The sequence below is a fragment of the Photinus pyralis genome, unplaced genomic scaffold, assembly GCF_008802855.1.
Source record: "Photinus pyralis isolate 1611_PpyrPB1 unplaced genomic scaffold, Ppyr1.3 Ppyr1.4_LG8, whole genome shotgun sequence".
NCBI lineage: Eukaryota > Metazoa > Arthropoda > Insecta > Coleoptera > Lampyridae > Photinus > Photinus pyralis.
This window is the reverse complement of record NW_022170819.1, coordinates 9,319,027-9,343,463: the sequence shown is the minus strand read 5'-3', so window position 1 is coordinate 9,343,463 and position 24,437 is coordinate 9,319,027.

Genomic DNA, 24,437 nt, shown 5'->3' with positions numbered 1-24,437 from the left:
TCCATATTTTTGACAATATGGCATGACAACTTTTGTTGATAATGTAATTCTCTGCCTAGTGTGGATATCATATAAAGGGTGTTCTATTAGAAAAAAGTGCGTTTTTATTGATATTTTGAAAATGAGACTGTCCATTTTTTTTGTTTTCACCGAATTTTATCTAAAACGAAGGGATTACCTACTGAAAATAATTTACGATGTACAAGATAATGAATAATTCAGCAAATGGCGACCACTTTCGTATTGAATGAATCCAATTTATAGCCTCCAACCGGAGAAAATGTAGAAACTCGGATAAACATCTATTCGAGAACTCCGCAAAATAAATGTGAAATCACTAGAAAATAGTTATACTTAAAAATTTGCAATTGGACGTCAATAATACAATTCGCTTAAGTTGTCTACCAACGTGCCCATAAAAAAGAATGAATCAAGCGGAATGGTAATCTAAAGCATATTCCGAACCCGTCTCAATCATATTTCACCATGATGAAATGCGTCAGAATTGGGAAAATACAGTGAACCCCACACATACAAAATTACAGTGATAACAAAAAATAGTATATACATACATGCGAAGCACAACATTTGAAACTGTCAGCACAAATTATCCCAAATAGACATAGAATAATGGTTAAGGAAAATTTTCACTATCATCGTAAATAATAAATGTTGACACTACAGCGTGAAATTGTATTGTTATCTAAAAATTACTCATCGGTATGATTAGCGCAAACATTTAAATTAACACCACAAAATAGTAACTAAAAATCCAAAAATAAAATTTTCGTTGAAAAGGAATTGGGATCGTAAGGATAGATTGGGACATACGAATATTTAAAATAAAATAAAATAAGATAAAATAAAATAAAATAAAATACTTAAAATAAAATAAAATATATTGCCTACAATTTCACGGATTCTTAATATAAGGCCTAGAAAAGATAGAGACACGGTCACATGGGAGATAATGGCAGTCCCATGAGTTTATGTAAATTTCCTTTTTGATTTTTGGCAAAAAATAAAATTGTTTTTTTTTACTAATTAGTTTGGTACTTCTGGTTTTCGTTATTACTGAGCTTTCTTTTCTTCACGGTTACTTTTTTCTGAAGTGGATAAATAACAAAGATATAGACACAAAGTATCAGATCTCTCTACTACAAATCGAACAAATAGTTGGTTCGGTGGTAAGTTTTTCTTTATTTGGTTTGTAGTAGTGGTCACTCGACCAGACTCATTATGTATAGTGATTTTTTATTTTACAATGTGATATTTCTAAAACTCTATCAAGCATGAAAAAGAGCGTTCCTGTTGTGTTATGCATATAAGCAGTATAGAGATATTTCTCTTACTACTAATCATTGTTTTTGCTGTTTTTTAAATTGTATTATTACATTTTTGAAAAAATTATCAAATTCCTTGTGTGAGATCAAAGCGACTTTTTTTGTGCGTGACAGCGTGACAGATCAGTATTCTACTGGCCAGTTTTAACTCCACTGGCTACCACATTCCCTTTGTCGGTACCCACTTTCGACATCCCGTTCACACGCAATTCGCGGTTGAATTTGGCTTCACCATCCGCTCATCCGTTCATCCGCAATTCTAATTTTGGTGGATTTCACTAAAAACCTTCCACAAAATAGTACTCAATTTTTGGGGCCCTTCTCATATCTCGAGCTTCTATGGAGGACCGCAATTCGAGCTCTAAGAGAGATTTTGCTGCCTAAAGTCGACTACCCCTCGAAGACGCGCGCTTTGCAAAAAGTGGTTAATTTCACCCAAAACAAAAAACCGTCACTTAAGGGTTGTGCGCGTTTACAAGATCTTTCCGACGACACTAATTTGAAAACAATCGGACTGCAACTGTACAAGAAAAACTGTAAATCACCACGTAGTAAAACCACGCTCGGGGATGACGCGCAGATGTCGCCGACTCCACATCATATAACCCCGGCCCTAAAGTTGTTAATTGCACGGCCCCGGTAGGTACATGTGCACTCCTTCCCTCCAGCTAGCCAGCCAACCAGCCGGCCAACGTGAGATTAAACGCTACCTTTTTACAAAAAATTTGCAAAAAATGGGGTAAGAAAGGCTATACTTTTCGGATGCCATATTTTGCGAATAATAATCCAAAAACCGAAAATTTCCTAATAAAAAAACGCCGAGAAGGAAGACTGTGGTTGGTAGAAATGAATTACAGTTCTGTCCCCCTTTAAACCTCCCATTTTAAGAAGCGGAGGGGCGGTAATCTGACCTGATATCGAAAAGGAGTCGCGAAGGAAAATTTGTATAAACTAATTCCTTTCAAAGAAACCTTTCATTAAAATACCATGAAAGGTGAAATGTACTTTTGCCCCCTCTTCCCCATTTTTAAAAATCTTATTTGGCACCACTAGAACCGCGCGTATAAAAATGTGATACAAATTAGTTGTCGCATGTAAAAGTTGTGCAAGGTGTAAGGGTTCCAAGATATCAATAATTTTGTACACTCTGTATTGTGATGTTACGGTATCTAGCAGTTTAGGATTAGTACACGCGGTGTTAATACAATTTAGTGCGTATTATGGTTTTGATACGTAGGTAGTTAAAGGGGAATTTTCCATAGGTGTGGGTGCCTTTCTTTTGAGATTCATATACAGGTAGATAGTTTAGAGTATTTGGGGAATTTTTGTAAAGGTGATTTCAAATATCTATCACGACGATCGAAGGTTTTCGTTTGTTTTATGTGGGGGCGAAATATGTTTATTGAATTTGTTTGCACTGGTATTTTGCTGTCATCTTAATTTGCACATGTAATGGTATTTTCATGATGACCCTCGAGGATTTGAATATTGTAAACTGTTATGAAATGGGTCTCGAAGCCCCTAACTCTATATACAGTGAGACAACGTATTTTTGAGTGACTATCTTGATAGAAAACTATCTCGGCGTCCCGATTATTTTGCAACTCACGTGCACCGAGCCTTAGTGTTGTACGTTCAAACAGCTTGCTATAGCGCAATAGGCGATGAAATTCTTTACGATGCGATGAATTCAAACCTCCCTGAAACCTCTGAACTTGAATGCAAGTTCATTTTTGTGCTACTTCGGCCGATGGTTGAAAATTCACGCAAGTTGGATTTGATCGCCAGCCATCGCCCAAATCGCAAGTGACATGTATACTGATTTTATTTTACTCTCAATATAATTTAATGTGTCCAGTGTTATCCCAAAACAGACACGGCATTTTTCACATCAATTTCACAAAACAGCGATGAAATTCACGAATCACCGTTCCCTTCATAGTGTGGGCCCTTACCAAACTTTTTGTTTCGTTAATTTGGTTTCTAAGCTACCATATAAATTTTAATAGTTAACTTTCCGTTAGTATGTGTGGTCGAAATTTCGTACACAGAACAGGGGCCAAACATGCGACTGATCTCGTAAACATGGCCGTAGAAATTGTTTGTGACGAATCGCATCGCATCGCGCGATAGCGTCGGGTGTGAACGTAGCCTAAAGGATACCGTGATAACACTTTTTTGTAAGGTTCTGCAATATGCAAACGTTTATTCTATTCGAAAAAAATTACCTCTTTCAGAGAAGCCACTCTCTTAACCTAATGTTATCAAATGGTAAATAAAAAAAATGCTTTTAACATTAAAAAGCCTTTGGTGTAAACAATGATAAAACAAACATAGAATATATAAACACATAATGCTGAGTACTTATGCGATTTTTGGCGAACTAAGTGCTGTAATAAAGGAATCGATAAACAACGATGTATTTAAATTTCTGGTTTAGTTTTAATTAAAGCAGCTGTATACCACCAAGTTCGTGTACAATCTCTCATTACGCTTCCAACATGCCCAAACAATCCAAATGTTTGCGTTCCTTCCAGTGATCCTGACGTTTGACAGCGTTAAGGGAAGGATAACCTCGTTCATTATCAAATAGGGTCAATATTGACAATTCAGCTTGTGTGCCGTGTTCATTCTAATTAGATATATATGTGCATTGAAAATTTGATTTCGAAGGATTCGATTTTGTACATATCAAAACGCGCGTACATTTTTTGCGAAATTAGCGAACACGTTTGAAGGTATAAAACGAATTTTCCCCCCAAAGTGCATATCGAAAAATGGGTGTACGAGATGCCCACTCTCACAATGGGGGTCGCAATACAGTCCAGCCCTGTTGCGGTGGGTAACTGGCCAGGCTGCCCTCATTAACGTGTTAAAGTCCGGTTTTGCGTACAGTTATGCTATGCGTCGGGGGAAATAATTGCGCGTGAGGCGCGTTCTTTTTTTACTGAACTTTTTTTTATTGTACATGAATAGAGAGTATCAAATTCAGTTAATTACGGCCGTTGACAAAGGATCCACCCCGAACTCTTATTCGTATAAAAAATGTTGAACATTGAGTTGCTTCCTTCGGCGGTTCCTTTCATCTTATTGTAAAATACTGTGTCATTTTCTGCATGAATGACATCATTCTGTATGAGAATAAGATTTGCTTCATGTTTGTATAATTATAAGCAGAATTCAAAGGATTCGAACGGGGAAGGGTTACGCTAACAATAAATAATTAACAAAATTTCTTAGACGGAGGTGCGAGGGTAGGTCTAATAGAATTTTCTCGACGTGTTCAAATGTCCTTTCATTCATCAGAAATTCGCTCGATTTCGAGTTCCATATATCAATGTAACCAATCGCAATACGTATTCCCTCGGAGGTGTCAGGGCTACCACTATAGCCACTTCTCATTAAAACACTGTCCAAGCTACAATTAGTTTCCCAGACTACAAATTACGTTATTCGTCTTTGCCACGGGGTTGCTTTATCAACTTATCCTTACCAACTTTTTCATTAAAAGCGCATTTATAGAGTTCGAAGCGGTAATTTTCGTAGTGATAATTAGTCACGAATTAGCTCCGCGAGGGTGTAAAATTGATTCGAGGGAGCTTCGAGTTGAAAAAAGCTTACTTGTGCCATCTGCACAACGGCAGCGAAAGTACGCACATATGAGCTCATATGTAGGTTTTTCGTTTAGCTGTAAATTCCGGTCAGGAACTTCGATCTCTGTACAAACTGCATTTATCCAAATTTGTTCTGTACAATGACGGAAGCGATTTTAAAATTGAGTTCCAGCGTAGCTATTAAAATTTCGGTAACGTTAGACGTATTCAATAAACTTTAAACAAAAAACTTTAATTTGCTCCGGAATCCTGAACATTACAACATTATGGAATGTTGCTTGGTAGTCCTGAGGTGCTTTATGTCACGAATCTACCCCTTTTGCTGATAATACCAACTTTATTCAACGTGTATCTACACCAAGAGCCTCAAAGTAAATCTTGTTGATTATTGAAGGAAATTAGAGAACGAAAAATAATCGGGGTTGCCTTCAATGAGGACGAGATTGCAGGTTTTTAGGAGAATGTTTCGAAAGATAAAAAATCCCCCGATGTGATGGTTTTGTCCGTCTGTTCCTAGTCTAACCCGAGAACGAAAAGAGACAGCGATTTCAAACCATCATCGCCAATCGATTTCTACGAATTCAAGGATCAGTGTCATTAAATATGAGCCGGATTAAAAGTCGTGTTTGCTGAGTGTCAAAAAATTTCCCTGCTTAAAATCGTATGCGATTCTATATTTTTCAATTTCTATTGTCAAACTTATTTTGCATTACTTTCTTTTCTTACTTCCTAAACTAAAGATCACGATTCGTATGCTTCAAGACGCGGTTCTTAAGGAAATTTGGTTTTTAACTAGGTAAGTTTTAGTGCCCTCTAGAGCCTTGTTTCTTCTTCAAATAGGATGGACAAGGACAAGGAATTTCGACTTGTATGCCTCAAAAGGCCGTTTTAGTGCAAATCTGGTTTTGAAATAAACTTTAATGCTTTCTACAGCCTTGAGGTTTTTTCTTTAAATAGCAAGAACTTTAAATATGGATGCGAATTCTTTTTTATTTAATTTTTAATAGCCATTAGAGCCTTGATGTTTTTTTAAATAGAAATCCCTGGTGTGCGTAAACACGATGTTCTTCACATTCATTTGTTTCTTAAATAAATTTCTAAGGCCTTAAGGTTTCATGTTAGTCTAGCGAATATTCCAGAAATCTCGGTAGGCATCGAGGCGCCATGAAGGATTAGTCATCGGCGCTGAAGGACGAAGGCAGATGTGAAGCAATTTTTCCGGAACATGACGTGTTCATTCGGAAACATTCTAGAAGAATCGAATGCATTCGGCAGCACTCGAGAACAGTCGGGTTTGCTCTGTAACGAAATCGAAGACAATTCCCATTTCAACACCGAAGTAAGAAATAATTCGCACTGTTATAAATCGTGTATAAGTGAGTGGTAAATAATAATTACTGTTATAAATTAATCGGTTTTAAGATTATTATAAAGATAATGTTAGTAAACTGTAAATAAATAAACCACGTAATTAAGTTTACGTTACACTGGCTTCAGGGATGGGGTTGTGTGAAAGTGAAGTAAAAGTGAAATAGTGACCAGATCTATGTCAGAAAAAATAGAAAAACTGCTGCAGTTGATGCAAATGACTGTAACGATTTATTCTCTTCATCACAAGCATTATTATTGTTCACGGTATATTTACTTGAAAGATCCTCGTAACTTTTGATAGATGGCTCAATCTATTGTTGGAATCTTAACCACGCAATATTAACCGTGCGGTGGTTATCGATTGCCTACTTTCATTTTCCTTTTTCTTTTATGGGCCGTAACGTTTGAACAAAAAGCTTAGGCGTTACTTAGAACGCATGGAATTTTAATCGCAATCATACAGATTTGATTAATCTCTAGCAATTGGATTCATTAAATTGGGGATTCTGTAATAATTAGGATTCACCTAAAAGCTCCAATAGGGAGGATATAATTGCGTTTTTTTTCTGGCTTATTGTAAGTACCGCCATTTGCCTTTTCCGTATTTGAAGTGTACCTTATTTTTAGGTTTGGTTGTTATCTGTTATACAATTTTCCATAGACAATTGTTGCTTCATCTATAATTATGCCTCTAGATATATACAATTTTACCTGACATTTTATGACATCAACAAAGCGGGTTTGTCTTTGATTTCTTTTAGGGTTTCAATTTCTAGTTTTAATGTTAGTTTGAGCGGCCATTTTCTGGAATTGCGTCACCGGGTCATGAACAAGATTTGATATCGGGATTCGGTACTCAACAAAGAGACAACTTCCGTAACTCTTTAGCGTATTAGTTAATAACTATTTTGCCCCTGGGTTAAATTCTATCACATTTAGGGCATTTGTTAATATTAGTTCCTATTTAATGTCTTTGCCATCTCGGTTAAGTATGATGGAGTTTAAAACGTGAATGTTGTTGGTGTCTATCACTTCCTTCTGGAAAAGTTGGCCGACTAAGTACCGTCCTGTTATAGAACCAGATTACGAGTAGACCTCTCAGGCATTAGTCTTATATACCGAGCTCTGCGACTTGGAAGACTTTCTTTTGATTATTTTCAGGTTTTGAATGCGAGAACTGAGCTCACTTCTTGGCTTTTGTGTAACGTAAGCTATAATTTTGAGTATTTGGGGGAGTACTTTGAATATTTGTGCGTTGCGCTATCCCATTGTGGAAAGAATTTTTATTTTTGCTATTGGTTTCAATAAACCAATATTTCTTGTGGCTCCTAAATTGATTTTTAGTGTAATTACTACCCTCGTATCTTCTCAATTTCATACGGTGAGAGTTAAGATAGAAATTGAGTGGCGCTCAACCATTGGTAAGTGCAACGGCGGATGAAGATCAAATGCCCAGAATGAACTGCAACTGGGGCAGATCCCAAGCTTGTGTTTTCTTGTTTAACCCTGAGCTAGTTAGCCGTTTACGCGACGGGTTTGAGGAAACGCAGCGCCAAATCTACCAGCCGATATAAAATGAAACAAGCTATGGAAGTTAAAATAGAAGTATGTGAGAAAGAAATAAGACGTGTGACTTTCCTGATAGATGCGTTACGTGGAGATGCGTTGGATAAGTATCGTAGGCGCTCTAGAAAATGATGCTGGCGCGACTACAACTGTGCAGCTAGTGATACCGGAGAGTTGAAAATTTGAGGTACTATGACCTCTAGAAGTGTTGAAAATCCTGGTTAGGGTGCAGGAACCATTCTACTGGGTAAATTGCAAACAAAATGTGAAGGAATTGTGCAGAAAATGTGGCAGTTTGCGCCACAAGCAACAGACTAGTAGAAAAGAAGAAGGCACCAATGAGGCAACACAATGTGGGTAAGTCCATTTTAAAGAATAGCCATCGATATCGCAGAGACAGCTGCTGGAAATAAATACATCTTTGTTACCAAGGACTATTTCAGCAAATTTGACAGAAGCATACGTTCTACCGAGTCAAGAAGCGACAACTGTGGCATGAAAGATTAGTCATCGGCAATAAAGAGCGAAGGCGGATGTCACGCAATCTTTCCGAGGAAGGTGACGTGTTCGTTCGAAAACATTCTAGAAGATTCGGATGGATTCGGTAGCTCACGAGAACAGTCGAGTTTGTTATACAATAAACCGAATTGCGTTTCAGGACAGTTCCAATCTCAACGCCGAAGTAATAAATAGTTCGCGCTGTTATTAATTGTAATCACTGGTATAAATTAATCCATTTTAACACTGTTATAAATTTATTGTTAGTTAATTGTAAATAAATAAACAAACACTAGGGATTAGGAATGGTATGCCCCAAGAGGTCGTTTTTAATGCTTTCTTCTTTGATGTTTCTTCTTAATATCGCAAGAACTAGAAATTACGACCCAAATGATTTAAAAGTATTTTTAACGCAAATGTGGTTTTATTTAATCTGCGTGCCTTTAGCGCCTTGAGGTTTCTTCTTTAAATAGAAAGATCTAGAAATAATGGTTCGTATCTTTTGTGTTTTTTTAACGCGAACTCTACTTTAATTATTTTTTAATTATCATTAGAACTTTGAGGTTTCATTTTAAAATTGTAAATCCCTAAGAATAAAGGCTGGTATGCCTAAACAGGATGTTCTTTATGCGAAGATAAAGTGAACTGAACTGCTCCCAAACCAAACGATTCCAATACCAAACAAGTCGGAAGTAGTTAATAATTTGACGAAATGGATCAAACAACATACGGAAGATTAAGACGAACAGTCATATTCCGTCCCATCGGAAGTTGAAACAAAGCCCCCGTCTACCATCAGAAGACACTATCGCTCCCAACGGTATTGAAATTTGAGTCGCTTTACTAGAAGAACCTCGTACACACCTCCAACCAACCCATTTCTCAAAGGGCCTAGTGCCTTGCTTCCATTGAGGATAAATTGCTTCGAACCATTTCTTCGTTCTCATCAGGATTTGCTGTGGTGATTGGGTGGAATGAGACCACGAATTCTCGTTTTCCCTTCTCTTTTCATCTTGCCAAAGGTCAATCTCCAGAATCCATCCGTCCGCTTATGTTTGAAGGTTTTCTAACCGCGCTGAAGAAGGAGTTGGGCCAATTGCAGGTAGTAATAAATTGTTGGAAAAGGTCAATTTCAAAAATTACTGTTTGGTTGATGTCACTTGAGCTGTTTTCGATCTTCTTTCCCAATCAAGTTGGTATGGGCCCCAACGGAGACAGCAATAAGATATTTTTTGAAAACGTCCAAGGACGATGGCATTTCTTAAATTTGACTTCAGTGACGCGTTTAATGAGATCAGGGGAGAAGTACTTCTCGAAAAGGTAAGATAATTGTTCCATAGGTATTATGCACTCTTAGAGAGAAAACTCTTGTTCCCAGCTACATACGGAATTCCTTCACAAAGGAGGTGCAACAAGGAGCCCCCCAGGACCGACTCTGTTGTGTCTGGTAATTCAAGCAATCTTGCAAGCAATTGAGTCAGAGCTCAACTATTTTGATGATCCCACAATTGTCATGGAGGATTTCCCTAAATTCATGGAAATCGCAAACGGGATTGATCTGACGCTAAGCAATTCCAAATGTGAGCTTGAGGACCTATCATGTGATGATTAGACTAAGCTGAAGTTATGGAGGTGTTTAGTAAATCCTCTCCAAGAAATCAACTCATGATCATCAGAAAATCGACACTCCTCGGTGCTTCCCTCACATGAGTCCAACAGTTGAGCTTCTAAAGGAAACACTCGTTATACTTTTTAGATGTTCTCCAGGCCCAGTAAAATTTTACCTCATCTCGCCTTTTTCCTACTGAGAGTCTACCAATTCTACGATTGAATTTCCTACTCTGCCAGGCAACATCCTTTCTGTAATGGGAACAATTATGCAATTGAAGAGGGAAATAAGAGAATCTACAGAAGAGGGAAAAAGAAATAGAAAAGACGATGGAGCAAATGTGATGATAAAAGAGAAAGGGATAGAGGCAATACAACTACAAAGGGAGTGGTGATGGAACAAGGAAAAGAAAGAGAAAGGACGGAGGAATGACTGGAAAAAGTGGCAGATAGAAGCGAGAACAACCGAAGTAGTAATAATAGTCGCGGAATTAGCAGGAGAAAGGGGAGCACGATATAAGTAGATGACGAGTTGATATTCTAGTGAAGACATGTACACTTGTACAGGGTGTTCCATTAATAAAGGTGACAGGCCATATCTATGGAACCGGTAATTACACAACTTCGGGAAAAAAATTTTGTTAACAAAAGAGGCTAAGAGAAATCGCTGGAAATTGTTTCCGAGTTTCTATATTTGCCGCTAGAGGGCGTACGATTCATGGTTAAGGGTTAAGTAGAAAAATGACTTTTTTCCTAAAATATACCCAACAAACATGCATAAAAAATACATGCATTGCAATCTTGATCAATTTTGCATCATTTTGATGCAGCACAGATTGCTCTAGCGCCTCTAGCTCATAAAATATGAGGGGTGGGTGGAAGGCGAACATCTCTTTAAGCAATTGAATGTAACTTCAGTTTAGGTTAACAGATTTTCACATAATAGGTCTTGTTGGAAAGGGCTCTCTTCGTAGAATCAAATTTTACACGAATGGAGTTTTTTTTAGTAAATGTGATTAGTTGTAGAGGGCGCGATGTGACATTAGCATAAACTGTGCAGGTTTTTTCGAAAATTTTAAATGGAACGATATAATTATTATATTATATTATGAAATAAGATGTACGGTGAGAATATCAGTGAAAACCGCATTTTGATATCTGTGTCCTAAGCAGAGATATTGCGAAAATAGGAACAGTTACAAATTTTATTTGCAATATTTAGGCTCATCAGGAAAAAAATCATTATTCTACTTAACCTTTGAATATAAAATTAGGTATATTCAAAGACTTAACCATCAATCGTACACCCTCTAGCGGCGAAGCTAGAAACTTGAAAATAATTTCCAGCGATTTCTCTCGGTCCCTTTTGTTAACCAAATTTAGATAAGCATACCGAACTTTATGGCAGAAGAAGATAATATCATAATCATAATATCACCCACTAAAATTTTACATTCATACCTCCGATTCTGCTGAAATTACAGACGTTGGCCTAGTTTGGTTTACACACAGAATTGTAGTAGGGAGAAAGAATTACTTGACATTCTAGGGCGATACAGTAATAATGGCAACAGAGGAAAGACATAAAGAAATTGACGGAACGCGTGGAGACAAATTGTGATAAAGGAGAAAAGCTAAACATTGAAAAACCAGAGATTATGAGATTTTGGAGGGGAAGAGGAAAGGAAATCGGGATATAATGAGTGGAGGAAAGGGTAGAAGAAGATGAAGTGTAGTATGGAGAATAGGAGAAAGAAGATGCAAGAATGAATTAACAATAAAAATGGAATGGAGATACAGAGGTGGAAGAAATTTGAGGAACACAAATAAAGTACTACAAGCTGGTATTGTATGTACCTGAACCGAAGAACGCCATAGTAAAGGATATTGTGACATCAACGAAGAAGATAAGAACCGGAACGGAATGCAGGACGATGTGATATACTATGAGAAGAGAGAATGAACGCAAACGGTTTAAGATGTTTGGCAACGAAAAGAACACGTTCTGGTGGAAAAGGTAGAGGGAATGTGAGAAAGGAGGAGTAGTGTGGAAGGACTAACAATATTACATCACTGACAACGGTAAAAGGTATGGAAACGAGATGCAATACAGATGCCGACTATGTGGCAAGAAAGAGAAGAACATAGACAATGGTCTATGTATTTTTTGTTAAAAATATCAGTTATCCTTAAATGTTGAAACAAAGGTTTTTAGAGGCGTTGCTAGTATTCCTTCTAATAAAGAAATTAATGGTAGAGATACAGCTTCTCTGGCCGCTTCCAGACATCTTCGTAAGGTAGAAATTCGCGAGTAAAACAACCCATATCCTCATCACTCATCAGCAGTCATACCATCTAAACAGCGCATGTCTTTTAGCGTTTTTAACTTGTGTGTTTAGTTCAGTTCATAGTGGCATCAAATAATAGAAATAGCATGAATTGATAGTTCTAATCAACAATATGTACTATCTATAATTTAACAGTACCTGATGCACTAGAATAGTTAAAACAGCTTAAAGCCTTGTAAAATTAAATTTGTCCTGGCAAGATTGAATTAGAAGTGCAAATATTCATACGGTTATATACAGTGATGTTTATTAAGAAGTAGAAATAGGGATTTATGTGTATTGTTTTTCCCTATGTCTACTTTTAAACGACAAAATCTCTTCTGAAGGGCGCCCAATTTTATGCAACAGTAATAACTTCTCAAAACAGATAAAGATCTGGCTGTCATATTAATTAATTTGACTATTGTTGCTTTGGCTTTTGTATTTTTATTTTCATTCGTGTGCGATTATTCAATTGAAGAAAAAGTTGATACTGTCAATTGGTATAGTGCCGGTAACAGTTTTAAAAGCGTAAGAGATCTATTTTTTGTTAAGCCAAGGAAACAATCTTTATTTGTTTTAAATAGTTGTTTTGGATACATAATATTAGGCGCCCTTGAGCAGAGATTATGTCTTTTAAAAGTACACATTAGGAAAAATAATACACGTAAATCCCTATGTCTACTTCGTAATAAATATCGCTGTATATATTATAAAACCTAATCCAGTCTCAGTGCAGTTTTTATTGGTGTTGCCGATTCAATAAAATATTTACGAACAATTCCGATAAACATATACGAAACGTGATCCTACGGAAAAATGTTCTAAGGCGATGTACACTTCAAGTTGCCTCTGCCCATTTGAAATCTGCTATAGAAACAACATGACATTTATTTTGTGCACGATGATTTACACGCAATGTTCCTTCGTCCATACTGTCTTTTTATCGTAGTCCACAAAAAAATATTGCCATCAAGATATAGAGGAATTAAACGGAAAAAGTCGATGTGAACATTTCGAAAAGTGTTTTTTTTTAAACATTGATTGACACAACAGGATCTTGTTGAGCTGTTTCATTACACATTTGCGTGTGGTTTAGTCTGTCACGTTACCCCAACAACAGTTTGGTGGTGGTTAAAGTCGACAAAGTTGGAAGAACGCTCAATTCATTTCTGCAATCAAAACTAACAGGAAGTTTAAACATTAATCTTACACTTTTAGCTCATTTGTCGTTCCGCAATATTCATTAGGGCTTCCTACAAACAAATCCGACTATTCCAAACCAGATCGGCAGATGTCGTATTAGTCGCATGGTCAATTTTAGTGGTCATTTAGCTTTCACGTACCGATTGAATAATAAAACCGTACGTGACACATACGTGTTAATTTTCAACACGTGTCATACTTTGTTATCCCGCGCCACCTTGAAGTGTTTACTTTTGCCTTCTTCCTGTCCTTTTATTTATTTAACGTGGCCCTTCCGTAGAAACATTTGTTTCCCCTTAATTGTAGCGGGCCCGTAATGACGTATGCGCAATTATTTTAGACGTACGGCATTCCTAGGGGTCGCCGCCGCCGTATATTAATTCTAAGGATCCCTCGATTTTGTTGACCCTTTATCACACCACTTTTCCCATACCTACCTACACTTAACTAGGCAAATGACAGTAAAAAATGCACACAACGGGCCTCAAACGCTTCTTATTAACGATGAAAATCAGTGGCGTTGTTCAATACTTTGCTTAACAAGGCGCTTTTCCATTAACAGTGTATGTTTTAACCCTTGCTTCATATATTCTCCCTTGGACAGTGGCCGGCTATATCAACCCTTTACTACGAGTTCGTGACCCCCACAAACGTGTAGCGGCTCCAGAGATTTACATAGTGTCCGCACTCCAAGGTGAATTTTAAAAAAGAAATCTCTTCACCTATAAGTTAACGGGAGGGCGCTAAAATGAAGTGAAATAAGACGCCGATAAAAATTTGACGGTAAACGACTGCGATGTTCCGCTTTATAGTGATTTCAATCACGGGATTTTCTCGTTTTACCCTAGTAATTAAACTAACAACCGCTAGGGTGGACACTGCACAAAAATGCAGCTTTAAAGTCTTATTTGCCCTTGATTTAAGGGTGGATTTAGACCGTTCTACACTGTCATGAAGAATGGATATTATGGTTCATTTTGTAAATCGCAGATGTTGTCCGGTCCGGATTGTTTTAGTTCTCTTTCACCCCATACTTCGTTTTATATTCGCGCAATTTGGGGGTTTATATTTCCAACTTTTCATTCCTTTAAGTAAGAGTGGTTCTATTTAATGATGTACGTATAATTTACGAGGGCGTAACAGTTTTTATACCCCCTATCGTAGACGGCCTTGGGTTCGGTTGCTTTAAATACTTTCATAGTTTCGGATTTTAAGAAACTTTCAGTTTTAACCAAACATCGAATAACACTTTTGTTTCATTTACTAGAAAACGGCAAAGTGAGGTTCCGGTGAAACCGTAGAGAATATCAAAATATGTTTGTCTACCCCCTGGTCTATCCCGATCTATACCGACCTACACAAGTATAATAATAAAAAAATCAATTTTGCTGCATACTTTTGAAATTTCTGTGCGCGTTTTAATGTGATCATCAATATCCAGATCAATATCTCAATGTCAAAGCGTTCATAAGAGGGGTGGGGGGGATAGCGGGGAGGACACTAAGTGGATTAATATATAAAAAAAATTGGGTGTGAGCAAGAGTTTAAATTGATTTTAGTAGTTTAGTAGTTTTAAGGGTGGTTTCTACCAGGTTAGGTCTGGTGGTGAATTTTTTACACGATTTTTTTTAAAAATTGGGCATCGTAAAATGTAAAAAGAGCCACTATAGACTATAGAGCAGGTTTTTTTCCAAATTTTGTTGATTGCGTCCCGACTACATAACGCGCGGTTAAAAAAGGATTGACGTCGAGCCGCCTTAGGAAGTTCCAATGAAATATGATTTTCAATGTAAACAAAAATTCCAAAGGCGACTCGACAGTGAAAATTTTCCGTTAAGATAAGCTCCAGGTTTCTGGGAAACTGGGTTTCTGGGGACTAAAACAAATGAATATTATTGCTTGAACATATAATTAAGATAGTCGGTGGAGGGTAGTTTCAAAAAACATCCTGAGAACATTACGAGTGAGACCGTGGAACATGCAAGTCACGATAGATTAAAAAGGTTTTTTAAGCGAGTCGCTCGAAGTTTTTGGGAGGTGACTTTTTTAGTTGGTAAAAGCATTCGCACTAAGGTGTGGTAATTTACGTGGGGAGTTATTTATTGCATTCGGATTGAAGCACAACAGCTGGGAAATTTTCCGTTCGAAGTTGACGAAAGTCCGGGAGTACGATAGCAAGATTTAGACATCTAGCATCTGTAATCTGACGCGAGGAATTACGTTTTGGTGAGAAGAATTAAAGTGGAAAATCGCCACCCCATTTAATTCTGCTCTATCCACTAGGGGAACCCGGCCAGACAGCACCAGGTTCACGGCCCGTTCCTCTCAATAAAAGATAGAACCCTGTTTTGCCTAAGTTGCTTCACTCTCCCCGGTTCTAGATTACTGTCGGTCGGTCGGTCGGTCTTCGATCAAGGCGTCACAGTGATAGGTCACATATTAGTTTCAGCTGCCTGGTCACAGAACCTGCATATGGACTTTCCCAGCCCCCCCCCCCCCCCAGAATAGAGACATTATCTATTATTCTTTAATATTGTTGCGTAAACGTCATGTGGGCGTTCATTAGGTCTAAACACCAAAAATAATGACGGGACACCCTGTATATGAGAAATATTTCAATTTAGTAAAGTAAATCTGGGGGGGGGGGGTTTATTTACGAATAAGCACAGAATTGGTTTATTTCATTTGCATTTGTATTTACGTATTTGTGTTTTAATTTTAGAATTGTGACGCGTTCTGCCGACGTTGGTGTTTTTTTGGCGGTGCTTTTGAAATTTCTTGAAGCAGATTATTTTATTGTTCAAGTACCGAAATCAATGAAAAACGAGACTGGCTGGTTCGGGACGGTTGGAAAGCGTTTATCTCTTTTTGCGCTATTCAGGTAGGCCGCCATCTTTGATTAGTTGAAGACGTAGTTTTGCTCTTGTTACAATAATTTTGTGCAGAAGCAAGTAAAGTTGTGTGAGAAGTTTAAAGCTGTTTGTCCGTTTTACGTTGAAAAAGCAAGCGGTTAGTGCATTGTGAGACCTTCTCCAAAGGTTCTCTATTAGTAATTTATACCGTCTCAACAGCCACCGGTAATTGGTGGTTTGATTCATCTAGTTAATGTGGCTTATTGTCATCAAGTTTTGTGTGTTAAAGAAATGTGAAGTTTGGAAGCTGTCAGCGTTTGTGTGTGAACGTTAAGGGCGCCTTGTTATCACAAACATTTGCACGACCAGGGGCCTGTTTCACTTTCACTTTTGTTTTGCATAATTTTGAAGGGCAAATATTATTATCTGGCTCATAAAATATATTAGTCAATTCCTTTGTTTATTCATCTCTACTTTACGTATTTTGAGATCATTAATTAGTAAAAAAAACTGTAAATAATTTTAAGATTTATTGATTTTACTATCGACCGCCTGCTTGCGAGGTATTTTATCTAAACAAACTTTGAACGCTTTTCTTTCTTTCAGGAACGTTGTTTTAATTTTCATTCCATGTGACCACTTTATTTATTTATTTACTTATTTGCTGCTGCTACCTATGTCATAGCGCTGTTAACCATCACAAAGTACAAATATTACGACAACACGAATGCCTCATGTGGCGGTGCTTTCTTTTTACGGATAAACACAACCACCTCAGGTACACGTACCCGCTTCTCCCTTCTCTCCTCTCTCGCCTCATCAACCCTTTTGGATAGCTTATCTCAACAAAATTCGCTAATTCTTAATAAAATCACAAAATCTTTACCTCGCTTCCGACTAGCTCAAATACTTACACACAAAATTTCTACTGTCTTACTTCCATCGAAAAATCAGGTATCTAATTCACTTTTTACTGGTGTTAATTACTCTACTTCTCATCTAACTTCTCGTTGAAAAATCATCAACTCAATGGCCATAATTTCATTCATTTATTTTAATGCAAAATCCAATGCATTCCAGAAAATTGCGATCTTTACAATCAATATTATAAAAATTGGGAACTATGACTAAAACCTTATTAAGTTATCAAAAAATTTGAATATTATTAGTTCTGTTGGCCAACTCACAATATGTTCTCTCCCTTGAAGAGGTGACTATTATTTTTTTAGACTACATTTTCCTTGACACGAATTCCACTATTTCAAATATAATTAATTACCTTCTTTAAGGAAATTGATTCACTAAACAATCGATTAAAACATATCATAAAACATATAAATACACACAAATTGACTTTATTTTTATTACAATGAAAATATTCAAAATAGACTAACCTTTAAAATTCCAGGACTTCGATGAAGATTGGGAAGCCCTTTACATGCTAGTTGATTGATGGATGGGGTAGACTGCAACTTTTGGAATGCCAACTTTACGTCGTCGATTGTTTTCCTTTTTTTTTTTCTTTTTTATATAGCTGATGATTACCGTTGAAAAATCCTTGGCTCGCTGTTGAGTAGGTTATTTTCCTTGTAGAAGGTAGACGAGATTTTCCAAAAACATGTAGTTTTGTAGGTATAATCCCACAGTGAAATTTTATTGATGTGAACACCTTAATTTGCGTAAGTTCGTGAATTAATTTGCCTGATTTTTGGTCGATTTAAAGAAGTTTTTTCATAACAAACTATTACATTGAACTTTTAAAACACATTACTTTGATGAAAACGGCTATCCACACTTAAAAAACTTTGATGGTTATATTCCAAGGAGGCACAATAGTAAATTTTAACACAACGGCAAATGAGTGAAACGTTCAAATTTGTTCCGTCGGATAGATGCCAAAGATGCGCTCGTATTATTTTCCTTTAAGAACAGGGGTTCATATCACACAGCTATTATCGCTCGAATTTACTTAGCGCTTTATATTTGATACGTAATGTCCACGTCTAATTTTAATTTCAACACTATGTGGATGATTTCATAGCACAATACGCTTGACAAATTTTTAACTAAGATTCCGCGATTTACTTTTTCTCTTCGGGCGTGAAATTTACACAATGGAAATTTCCCGTTTTAACTAATGGTGCAAAACTGTACTTAAACTCGGACTAATATCGACCGTCACTTAAACGGAATCACTTATTTGGTGCTTAATGCACGCGATTCAAAATTTACGATCTCTTCGGCCCGGCTATGCAGTACCAATCTTTTTTAAAAATTTTTTCCTCTTAACTCTCTCCTAACATATTCACGCCCCTTAATCGTTGCAAAATGGCTGATCTTTTTTATTACTGGTACTTCTCATACAATGGCCTCCATCTAAACCAATTAACTGGGGAATACTTATCAACTAATTTTTTCAGCGTTTGCAGAACCAGCTTTCCCAAGCTTGGCTGGTGACTCAATGATAAAAAAACTTATCTAAAGAAATCCGATATTTATTCGTTATCTGCATCCTGTTTTGCACTGAGAATTTTCTGTGATCCCATTTATTGCGAATCGCGGCACAAGGAAGTTTAATACAATGAACCCAACATGATGTCATACTACAATAGTTACAAAGCGAAAAAAGTTTTATCCCCAAAAGGAAGCAAGGTTTATCCAATTTTAGTACAAATCCGAAGCGATATCCGAAAAATTTGCAAAATTTCGACCGGCCATTACTCCACCCGTTACACTCAAGCAAAAGAATCAGCCGCCCCATTACGAAAGCGAAGTTTGCACAAGGACCGTAAATTCAGTCCATCACGTCCATGGACGATTCAGCGCTCCAGTTGAGCGACATTGAGAGGGGAGCATCGTTACCTTTGCGACTGTGTAAATCCTTGACGTTATATACAGATTCAACGAGCCCTTAAGAGTGTTTGATTTTATAAAATTTAATTTTCAATAAAAAAACAAAAAAGCCTTTAAACATTCGGACATTATTTTAAACAGTTCTGGATTGCTACTTTTCACGGATTAGGCCTTGGATCTCAGCCGGAAGGCGTTAATCGGCTATGCGCCTTCGGAACCACCTTGTAACGTCGCGGAAAGCAACTCCGATAGTCCTTAGCGGTTAAAAAAAACATGTCTGGGCTTTTAAGGTCTTTAGAGCCTTTTAAACCAATCAGATGTGTCAGTTCTTTCAAGTCTCTTCTATATCTTGTTCCAGCACGTAGATGACAATTTACAAAAATTCTTATTTTAAAACTATTAAAAACATATCTTAGCTTCTTCCAAAGTGTCCTGGATCCGCAGCAACATCGAGCGAAAATCCTAAAATAAATAAATATCGGAATTTGACGAACATATACCTTTTCTTCCCAGTGGCTGTAGAAACTTTAGGTGTATTTGGTCAACAAGCTTATAAATTCATTAATGAAATTGGAAAAAGAATTTCTGTTTTTTTAAACGATAGTCGTACAAGCAGTTTCCTTTTTCAACGTATTATACAAAGAGGAAATGCTGCTTCAATATTCGGCACCTTACCAACATATAAACATTTCAACGAAATCTTTTATTTGCCGAAGTCCAATCACATGTATTTTGTTTGAAAATTGTTCATTATTTAAATAAATATTTTCCAAAAATAAATTAATCCATTAATAAATAATTAATAATAAATACCTAAATAATAAAATAAATAAATAATATTAAAAACCTTATATCTAAAATGAAACTCTATTTTTCCCCAAAGTAACCTATAACTAAATTTATTCTACCCCAAAACAACTTTATTGTTGGTCAAATAATACAGAAGAGAATACCTCGCTATTATAACACTCGTTGACTTTCACCTATGCACTCGGACGTAATTTCTCTCTAGTCTTGTATGCTGGACCAAGGCCACGACCTTAGACGAAAATCGAAGACCACGACCTTGAGAAACCCCACTGATTTTTCGTTGACCTCGTCTACTACAAACGGATAAGCAGTAGACTGGACCGATTGGCTACGAAAACGCGAACGGGTATTAGGGGTTGAAATGAGCTGCGATTTGTCAAGTTTGTCATCCAATTCTGTGTTACAGAGCAAAGTGAAGTTCAGAATCTGTCAGCGTGGATGAGTTAAGTGAGCCTTTATATCGCACATCTGATCAGATCTGATTATTTGGATTATTGAGTAAGTAATTTTAAGATTTCTTATTATAATTGTCGGTCGCCTGTGTGCGAGGTCCTCAAACAAGCTTTGTAAGCTTCTCTTTCTTTTACGGAGTTTGTTTTATTTTTTTGAAATAAATGTCATTGTCGATTAGTTAATTGGATTGTTATGTGGTTAATTAATTTCCTAATTATTTGAATAAATTAAATTCTATATTCTATGTAACAGTCTTGTGGAACACCCTGTGTTCCGGGTCCCATCCTTAACCTTTCCTACGTGTGCCATTGGATATGATTGTCGGGTTGTCGTTGCGCGGATTACTGATTAAAATTTAATATTTTCGTATCAATGCATACGCATAAAGTTATCACGGAAAGCCCGCCGAAATCCGCGCAACGACAACCCGACAATCATATCCGATGGCACACGTAGGAAAGGTTAAGGATGGGACCCGGAACACATGACTGTTACATAGAATGTAGAATTTAATTTATTCCAATAATTCGGAAATTAATTAACCACATAACAGTATGTTTATTCAAATCCATTGTACGATCCAGATAGAATTTTCATATCAGATTTTTTCCATTACCGCCAAAGATTTATTTTAAATGCTAATCAAAATTTGTGGAGTTAATTCTTTAGAATTTTCAGAAGTTATCCGTGATCGAGGCTTATGAATCTCCCAAATCATTAATTTGAGTCAATACTTGAATTTTTCTTCTAGCAGATGCGGTATGTGCACGAGGAAAGACATTTTGCCTCTGTGAGTACTCTCCTCCATCACACCGTTTCCGAGATACCTATTGGCTCTTAAAGTCTTGCCATCACCGTGACTATATTTCTTCTAGGCGTCCCAATCGCCTTTTGTGAGTATTCTCCTCCCACACTCTACTCTTGAGATATTTATTTATTTATTTATTTAATCAATTTGAGTTGCAAACAGGACAAACCTAAAATAGCAACTACATCGTATTGAAAAAAATATAAATCAATGGTAAATGTGACATTCCACAAGCATAATCAAAATAAAGGCTATAAACAAGGTTAACAGAGTAAATTAAAATATAAATAAAATATTAAAATAAAAATAATTTTAAACACATAAGTAATAAATTAGTATGCAGGACACAAGTGATGTGCTACTTAAATTCAACAAAGAGTAGAGGCAAACAAAAATGTAATTTCGTATAGTATGAAATAAAATTAAAATTAAGATACAGTAAAATAAATGATGTATGGCAAGATAGTAAATGCGATGCGATATGTAGAAAAGGAAAAAGGATAAATAACAAAGTTAATAAACCGAATTAAGAGATTTCAAGTAATATTTTAAATAATTTCTTTTTAAATAAATTAAAGCTAAACGAAAAAATGTCCAAATTTCGAAAAGCATTGTTATTAAACAACAAAAACATTCTATTCATTGGGGCATTATAATAGAAATTGGTTCTAGCTTGAGATGATAGGAGAGGCTGTTGATGACGAGGGACATAGGAAGGAGTAATCATTAGAATTTTGGAAAGTAAGTAGTTGTCAAGAAGGTGATTGATAATTTTATATAAGCACATAACATCAATCTTAGTTCTATGCAAAGATAATGGACAGATTTTAAAGTTGACACAGGCAGTTTTATAATCCACATATTCAACATTAAACTTTTTTGAAATAAACTTGAGAAAAGTTTTCTGAACGCGTTCAATGTGATCACTGTAGGTAATGTAATAGAGATTCCAGATCACAGAGCCAAAGTTAAGACGACTAAACACATACGAAAAATATAAGAATTTAAGAGCTTCAATAGATTTAAAACTCTTAGTGGCACGAAAAATGAATCCAAGTAGCTTAAAAGATTTGGCAACCATATAGTCAATATGTGAGCGAAATGTAAGTTGAGAGTCAAAAATAACTCCTAGATCTCTAACTTCCTGAACTCTCGAAATTTGTTGATTACCTAAATTATAAAAAGTTGTTAAGTAATTTCGTTTACGTGTAAATGAGATGGTATAACACTTAGAAAAATTTAACGACAAGTTATTAATGCTACACTAATTGAAGAGTCGATCAAGGTCGTTTTGAAGAAGTTTAGAATCATATATGTTGTTAACCGCTCTGAACACCTTTAGGTCGTCAGCGTATAGTAAAAAATTCGAAGATTGAAAGCAATGATTGATATCATTGATAAATATATTAAAAAGCAAAGGACCTAAAAGTGATCCTTGATTCCTTGCGGAACACCAGATGTGATACGAGACTGATCTGAGTGATAACCATTAACTACAACTACTTGGTGTCGGTTTTCAATATACGATGACAACCAGCGATAAAGATTCCCACATATTCCAATGAGCAACAGTTTTTGTCTAAGAATTTCATGATCAATCCTGTCAAACGCCTTGCTGAAGTCAGTATATACAGAATCAACCTGATATAACTGATAACTGAGAAACTATAATCGAGGAGGAGGACTGTGGTTGGTAGTGTAACGAAATTTATTCTTCGGCTGTTTTAGATAATACAAAACACCAGAAAAACAGCAGAAGGAATCTTGCTCGGCGAGGGTGAGTTCCGATATATTTGATTGCAAAAAACAATCTTGGGCGCCAGGAACCAACTTACCTTCACTGCTCCTCATTCACTGTTGAAAAGTTCCAAGAACAACAGTTCAAAAAGGCTATAAAACAACCAGCAATCCAAAAATAAAAATATTAAAAGAGGCAAAGAAGCAAGGCATATATATTGTTCTGACCTGAATTCTCACAATGATAAACAAACCATAATGTACATTAATATTCGGTAACAATATTTCTACTCTAACTACCAACCCCCCACCCTAACCATTACTTATTAAATTGTATAAAAAAAACAAAACCAGAACTGAGTACTCAACCCAGAAGCTTGGCAAGCTACTACCCTAAGGAATTAACTATAACCCCTCAAAAATATATTGTTATCTGATTGCTCTTTGATACGTCGGTAATATGAGATCTGATAAGGCCGTTAGTAGTTTCATAAAGTTTACCAAATTGATCTCGGTCCGAAAAGAAAATCTTGCGTAGCCACCTGAGCATTCGGTCATTACAATTCAAAAAAATAAAATTTAAATATTCGAGTTTACTAAACAAAGTAAGGAAACAACCCTAGAGTTACCCCATGCAACAAGTAACAACTCTTTAACCCTGTACATAAGTATACTCTATATATTTGTATGAGAAATGACCCATAACTATAAAAAAACCCTCAAATTTGTTCCAGAAATTTTTATATCTCAAAACCACAACGAAATAAATCTAATATTTATCGAAAATGAAGTCTATAAACACTATAAAACCAATCCGAGCTGCCTCACTCAGCTAAAGAATCACCACCAATTAAGGTGAGTATGTGCTACTTAATACCCCCCCCCCCCAATTATCTACATAAAAATTCAACCTCAAATTTACTCATGCAAACCCCAATTAGATTACCAAAATGATGTCTAAGTTCGTTAATCACGTTACACCAACAGTTTCCAACTAATAGTCAAGTATAGATAGCCTGACCTTCTCTTTTGATAGGACGAACCCCGAGAAATGAACCCTGCTCTGTCGTTGCGGTTACGAACCACTCCGGAGGACGTCTGGCGCCTATGAGGATGTCTTGAACTGCTACGGTTAACTTCCTGCAGCTATGGCGTGCGTGGATTTAAATCTCAATTTACTTAGGACGATGCAAGTTGTGGTTTTTACCGACTATTATTAATTAAAACCCTAAAATTGTTATACCCCCTTCTGTAGAACCTAAATAGAAATTTGTGGCCAACTCACCGGTCGTTGTCTTGGGGTGAAACGTTGGAGATTAAGAAAAATTGTCCAAATCCTTCCAAAGAAGAGTGGTGTAATTCCACGACCAATGCCAATAAAAAGGGAACTA